The sequence below is a fragment of the Cherax quadricarinatus genome, chromosome 84 (assembly GCF_038502225.1).
Source record: "Cherax quadricarinatus isolate ZL_2023a chromosome 84, ASM3850222v1, whole genome shotgun sequence".
In the NCBI taxonomy this organism is placed as follows: domain Eukaryota; kingdom Metazoa; phylum Arthropoda; class Malacostraca; order Decapoda; family Parastacidae; genus Cherax; species Cherax quadricarinatus.
The window spans coordinates 6,879,689-6,887,197 of record NC_091375.1 but is presented as its reverse complement, the minus strand read 5'-3'; positions in this window follow the sequence as shown (position 1 = coordinate 6,887,197).

The window sequence follows — 7,509 nt, the reverse complement described above, 5'->3', positions numbered from 1 at the left end:
AACCCGTGGGATACTGACGGTTCGTTAAAAAAATAATACACAGCATATATAAACTGAGATGTGTATGTCTGTATAATTATTTGAGTTTATTCTTTCTTATTCCCTTTTTTTTTTTACAGGTTAAAGTATTCTTGACTGGTGGTGAACATGAGATAGGCAGCCTTTTAATGACCCTCGTGTAGTCGACAGGCTTTCAGCTCCACGTTAATCATTAACCAACTGGAAAAAAACCGGTTGCTCTATGATCCTTCGTTAATCTACCAAGCTTGTCGCCTGCGCTACTGGATAGTATAGTTGAATGTACGCTTCAAGAGTCAATGGATTCCGGTTCTCTTGGAGTGGGAAGCTGTAACAAAGTGCAAGATCCTTGCATCTCTGAGTTCTCTGTCTCCCAGAGTGCACATAAGAGTTTTATAGGTCTGCCAGAGTGCTAATGAGAGTTCTCTACGTCTGCCAGAGTACATTTGAGAGTTAGGTCTCCCAGAATGCGCGTGAGAGTTCTATTGGTCTCCCAGAGTGCATATGTTGCTACTCTCTGTGATATCGTCAACGATGTTAGTAATTTTCTTAAGAAAAAGATCCGGTTGTTTATATCTTATCCCAAAACTAAAATATAACTTCAGTTTTTAAAGAGGTGGATAGGTAAGCCAGCTGAAGGTCTCGGTCAGATGACCAAAAGCTCCAGCAACGGGTCATCATATGACTAAGACCCGCGTCAGGAAACACTTGTTCTGTTTCCTGTCAAACCTAAGTTACATATCACCCCAAAATTTCGTACAGCCTAATCGTATTTGGCTCTTTATTGTATGCTATTAAATTCTAGCCAGCCAGACTTTTCTATTCTAGGCAGCTAGACTTATCTGTGCTGGCCGGTCAGACTTTCTACCAACTGGCTTCCGTCTAAGGATTGATAAAAAAAAATGAGATCAGTCTTTGAAAGCATCTGCTAATTCATAGTCATTTCGTCTTGTTCCGCCTCTTCCACAACTTTGAGTTGCTAGGGTCGGATGCCTGCTGAGGTGACTGAGTACTTACTAGGCTTGCTTGCCTGCTGAGGTGACTGAGTACTTACTAGGCTTGCTTGCCTGCTTAGGTGACTGAGTACTTGCTAGGCTTGCTTGCTTGCCTGCTGAGTTAACGGAGTGATTATTTGCTAGGCTTGGTTACATGCTGGGGTGATTGAATGGGTGGTTGCTAGGGTTGGTTGCCTGCTGAGATGATTGCACGAGTGGAGAGATGTGGAGTGGGGGGGGGGAATAAATTTTGGAGCGACGAGTGGTGGAGTGTGGGTGAGGGGAGAAGTGGGGGTGTTGAGTCGAATGAGGTGAGGAGGAATGTTACTAACAGACCTGGGTACCCACACAGTGTGCGACTGTAATATTCTATATGATATTAACACTGGGAAAAAAACTCACTTGTTTTCCTGTCATGCCTCACACAGATTCCTGGAGAGCCAGAGAGAGCAAAAATAAAAAGGTAGAGAGGGATTTTTGGTAATGTTAAGCGAGTGTTTAGGGAGTTTCATACCAAGTGAGAAAGTAATTGTTGTGGGGGGGCTGTCACATAGTATTACGTTGCGTAACAATATATGTTGGCGCCTAGAGGTAAGGAGCCTATCTGTAGGTATTTAAAATATTTAAACGACATACACCACCCTAGGGCCAAACTTGTTCCTTCACAAAAAATCGTTAATTATAAGAAAGGACACAGAAACTAAATGTACAATAATATAACTATATTAATAGTAAACTTACATAAACAACATACAACCTACTCTACATAATACACAATAACTAGCACAGTAGTACGGGTTAATACCCGTACTGCCGGCCTCTAAGCCTGCAGGCAAAACACTATTATCTGTACTCTTCACTACACAGGCCTCTGCACACTAGGGTCTTACAGGTAAAATGAGTTGAGTACATACAAAAATTATAAACCAACCTATGGCATAAACTTACTCAAAATCACTCCCCCCCCCCCTTCACTACTTACACAAACACCAAACCATGACGTCTTCCTTCTGCCGCCGCTCTTCCCGTACTGCCACATACACACACCTGCTTTTGTCCTGTCCTGGCTACTCTTCGGGACTAATACACGTCTGGTTTCAGAACAAACCCCATAAACTGAAATATATGGAGCGTTTTTTATAAACACATTTTCCACAATGACCTGCTTAATAGGGACCTCAATGGTAAAGTGGAAGAAACCGTAGAGAGCGTAAAAAAATAAACGAAATTGATAGAAATGCAAATTACTTCCCTTATCCAAAATCCAGGGTTAAAACCACATCTGTATCTGGTTCTTGCTTACCAGGCATGGCTATTACACTGACGATAACAAAGAAATAAGTGAAATACTGAATTCATTGTACGACTGTGTTGAGTGAGTCATTAATGACTCTCAAGACTGATGATCCAAGCGAGTTCTTTCATGGACAAGACTCACAACTTCTCACATAACCTTGACTGCACTCGAATTTGAACAAGTCACTGACAGGAGAATGTCCATATTCAACGAGAACTATAAGAAACGACTATCATGTGCCTCAGATATTCTGTGGAAATGAGCCTGGACACAGGAGTCATCCCACTGTCAAGTAGAACCACTACTGGATGGAAATAAATGGTATAAAATATCGACACAATGGAAATATAAACACATATGCAGTATAATGTGATCCTTTATTGACTACGTTTCGCCCACACAGTGGGCTTTTTCAAGTCACAAACAGATCTGTTTGTTACTTGAAAAAGCCCACTGTGTGGGCGAAACGTAGTCAATAAAGGATCACATTAAACTGCATATGTGTTTATATTTCCAGAACCACTACTACTGTCTCACCCCACAAATGTTACAATATAGTAATCGCAACAAAAACTATGCACCGAGAAGGCTGACATCCCATCCCGCGATATTTTCCAAATCTTCGAAAGAGTTTTAAGAAGCAAGATTGCCAATCACGTGGAATTTCAGCAGTTGCACAACGCAGGTCAGAGTGGGCGCAGAACAGGTCGCTCTTGCCTTTCGCAACTGCTCGACGCTCTGGAAGAATGCAGATGTACCGCGCAACGATTTTGGAAAAGCCTTCGAGAGGCTTGAGCATGGTGTAATAGCAAATAAAACACCTGGAAGAGGAATAAGGTGGGCTGAGGGATGTTTAGTTTCGTAATAAATAGAGCACAGAGTAACAGTGAAAAGTATAACCAGAGGTTGCCACACTGGAAACCTGTGTTCCTCACTTCTCTCTGTTTTTACACAGGTCAATTTCACAGGATAATCCCTGTTATCCTACCACAGCTCACTTCAAAGTCCAGTCCTGTCTAAGGTATTCTACTCCCTCCCTCAGGATGCGACCCACAACAGTTGACTAACACCCAGGTATCTTCTTATTGCTAAGTGAACTGACTCCTGATATACAACCATTATTCTCTGTATTGGACTGAGGAAGTCACTCGTTGGCGAGAAGGTTCCTCAATAAATTGGAGAAATTGGTAAATTAGTTAAGAAATTGATCTGTGTGAGGCCAGTACCAACAGTCCGGATGATCAGAATAGTAAACGGGAGGCCTGGTATGGGAGTAGGCCTGGGGACGGTGCGCCCCCTCGAAACCGTCTACAGGAATATGGTGGTGACAAAAGGGGATTGTGGTGGTGGTGGTGACAGGAGAGAGACTGGTGGTGACAGAGGGGGGTTTTGATGGTGGTAGTGACAAGGGGTGGGTGTGGTGGTGAGGAGGCTCTTGGCAGATGGGGTTATAGTGTGGGTGGTTATGATTGTGGGGTGATGGGGAAGATAGTGGGGTGGTGGAGGAGATAGTGGGGTGGTGGGAAGATAGTGGGGTGGTGGGGAGATAGTGGGGTGGTGGGGGAAATGGTGGGGTGCCCATTCATTGGTCGTCACGCTCAGCTGGGTATTGGGTACAAGGCTGAGGGAAGAGGGGGTGAAGAGGAGAAAGAGATAGTAGGAGGGTAGCGAAGGGTATAGGTGGGGCAAGGAGGGGAGTAAATGGGTGAGAGAGAGAGAGAGAGAGAGAGAGAGAGAGAGAGAGAGAGAGAGAGAACGAGAACTCTCGTGCCTTGTGAGTGTGTTCACTCAACGAGTGTATCAACGGCTGTTAGACTCAATACCTTTTCAGTCCGTAGCTGGGTTGGTAGTGCACTCAGCTCACACACTGAGGTCCGGGGTTCGATCCCCGGTACAGGTGGAAACATTTGGGCGTGTTTCCTTAAGACACCTGCTGTCCCTATTCCTAGCAGTAAATAGATACCTGAGCGTTAGTCGACCACTGTGGGTCGCATCCTGGGGACAAAGTTAGCCTAATATTCCCGAAATACTCTACATAACCAGGGGCTTTCCATATATGTTACTGATGTCAGCTATGGTCTGTATAAGTTGCATCATGTACTGGTAGAAATCAAGATTATTATTATCACGATTTTTTGAGTGATGGTTTTGCTTAGAGTAAAAATACAAAATATCATAGATTTTAAAGAAATTTTCATACGATTTAAAAAAAATTGAGAAAAATAATGGAATGTACATGAAAAAGGCAAAAAGTCGTTTTGCCTTAATCAAGGCCTTTTATGTATATGGTTTTCACAGAACTCGTCAAGGAGACAGGAGTGTAATTTCAGGGCCTCTCATTGTAATCAACATCTGTAAACAGCAACACCGAAGCTCACGAGTTTTGTCCTTATATGAACCAGTCTGTCCAGGAGAGGACCTCGAAGTGACTTGCCTTTCTTCACTGACACACACACACACACACACACACACACACACACACACACACACACACACACACACACACACACACACACACACACACACACACACACACACAGACACACACACACACACACACACACACAGACACACACACAGACACAGGCACACAGACACACACACACACACACCACACACACACACACACACACACACACACACACACACACACACACACACACACACACACACACACACACACACCACACACACACCACACACACACCACACACACACACACACACACACACACACACACACACACACACACACGCAACCTCAACTAGGTGAGTACAACTAGGTGAGTACACACACGCAACCTCAACTAGGTGAGTACAACTAGGTGAGTACACACACACACACACACACACACACACACACACACACGCACACACACACACACACACACACACACACACACACACACACACACACACACACACACGCAACCTCAACTAGGTGAGTACAACTAGGTGAGTACACACACACACACACACACACACACACACACACACACACACACACACACACACACACACACACACACACACACACACACACACGCACACACCTGACGACACTGGAGGACAGGAGAGATAGGGGGGACATGATAACGACATACAAAATACTGAGAGGAATTGACAAGGTGGACAAAGACAGGATGTTCCAGAGATTGGACACAGTAACAAGGGGGCACAGTTGGAAGCTGAAGACACAGATGAATCACAGGGATGTTAGGAAGTATTTCTTCAGCCACAGAGTAGTCAGTAAGTGGAACAGTTTGGGAAGCGATGTAGTGGAGGCAGGATCCATACATAGCTTTAAGCAGAGGTATGATAAACCTCACGGTTCAGGGAGAGTGACCTAGTAGCGATCAGTGAAGAGGCAGGGCCAGGAGCTCGGACTCGACCCCCGCAACCTCAACTAGGTGAGTACACCACACACACACACACACACACACACACACACACACACACACACACACACACACACACACACACTCACACTCACACTCACACTCACAGACTTGCACTCAGACCTGAAACATAGGTCAGCCCCTCTCAGGTCAGAAGTAATCACTGTACATCACCAGAGTAACTTCCACAGGACCACTTTGGGAGAGTGTGACACCACTGTGGGAGTGACACCACTGTGGGAGTGACACCACTGTGGGAGAGTGTGACACCACTGTGAGAGTGTGTGACACCACTGTGGGAGAGTGTCGCCACTGTGAGAGAGTGTGACGCCACTGTGGGGAGGGTGTGACACCACTGTGGGGAGTGTCATCGCTGTGGGGAGTGTGGTACCACTGTAGGGAGTGTGGTACCACTGTGGGGAGAGTGTGACACCACTGTGGGGAGAGTGTGACACCACTGTGGGGGGAGAGTCATCACTGAGGGGAGTGTGACACCGAACATCACGAAATTAATATGATTCGTTGATTGTTAGTTAATTAGGTTCAAAGCCTATCGACTACACGATGATTATTAGGGCTGCATATCACCTGTTCACCTCCAGTCAAGAATACTGTGATATCTTAAGTAATGATATACCTCTCGATGTACATACTGTGTGGAGATAATACTCAATTTAGGCCTACTTTAAAAAATAATTAGGGAGAATTAAATTTTTGCTGCTAAAACTTTGTGTTTGACACAAAAAATGTATATCTATACAAAAGAGATAATTTGAGAAATTATCTGTTTTGGTAGGTCAGTTTACTCGGTCGTCTCTGTACAAACACAAATAGTTTAATTATTCATTACGTTATTGGTGTATAATCGCATCAAGATGATGAATAAGACACGTCTTTAACACCTGGGTATCTATAATAATGGAAACATAATTATAGATACCCAGCATCTATAAAAGCGGAGCGGTAATGTAAGGGGACCAGCCTTCTGACAGTGTGTCAAGAGAAACATGCTCTGGTTGGTCTGTGCAGGGCAGAACTCTTCACTTCTCAAGTGTCTATCCTGATTTAGAAATGATGTAGAAAAGCCCTGGCTTGACAGTAGAGTTGTGGATGAGTGGAACAAACTCCCGAGTAGCGTCACTAAAGCGAGAACCTCGTGCAGTTTTAAAAATAGCCTAGACAAGTGCGTGAGTGGGTGTGGATGGGTGTGACTCGAACGTGCCTAGCATGGTCCAGTAGCTACGACTGCTGCGCTGCTCTATCTTTCTCTCGTACCCGTGGAAATGTCGACTCTATAATAAAGCGAACTCGTTGATCAGTGTGGTAACTTCTTGGTACATTCGTCCACTTGTTATAGGGTTATCGAAGTCACCCCTTAATTATTTTCTTATTGTATTCCCTTCCAAGCAGCAGAAGAGGCTGATGGAAACCATACCACGGGCGGGATTGAACCCGCGGTCAGAGAGTCTCAAAACTCCAGACCGTCGCGTTAGCCACTAGACCAGCTAGCCACAATAAGATTCGTCCAACTAGGTATATTTCTACACCATAGGAAGGTTAGCACAGGCACCACTGTGACCACAAATGCAAGTTTTTACAGACGAATCTCCAGCTAGCGTGGCCGTGACGAACTCTAGCTCAAGTCCCCTCACTGCCGTCAACATGACTCACGAAATCGTAATGACAGGATTGCAAACAAACCATTCCACGGGCGGGATTTCAAATCCCGCCCGTGGTATGGTTTGTTTGCAATCGTGTCATTACGATTTCGTGAGTCAGGCTGAAGGAGGTCTCTGGTAGAC